This window comes from Cynara cardunculus (assembly GCF_001531365.2).
Source record: "Cynara cardunculus var. scolymus isolate 2C chromosome LG 17, CcrdV1, whole genome shotgun sequence".
Taxonomy (NCBI): domain Eukaryota; kingdom Viridiplantae; phylum Streptophyta; class Magnoliopsida; order Asterales; family Asteraceae; genus Cynara; species Cynara cardunculus.
This window is the reverse complement of record NC_037544.1, coordinates 15,943,977-15,944,282: the sequence shown is the minus strand read 5'-3', so window position 1 is coordinate 15,944,282 and position 306 is coordinate 15,943,977.

Sequence of the window (306 nt, the reverse complement as noted above, 5' to 3'; positions counted from 1 at the left end):
AAAATTAGCATGGATTGAAGTAGAAGATGTGGGCTCAGAGGTTGATGCTTCAGAGTGATCTGCTTGAGGTTTCATTGACTCTGACTTTGATGAACTTTCAATTTTACTTGAATGGTTCATCGATTTATCAGCTGATGTTTCCTCATTAGAATTCTCTTTTTCATCAACGGTACTTGCTGATGGAGTGGAGTTGACAATCATAGATTTTGGTTTAACCATAGGGTTTCCATCGGTTTCTGATTTAGAGGTGTCATTTCTTTCATCAGAATTCTTACTTGAACTGTTCTCGTATACCACATTTTCAAA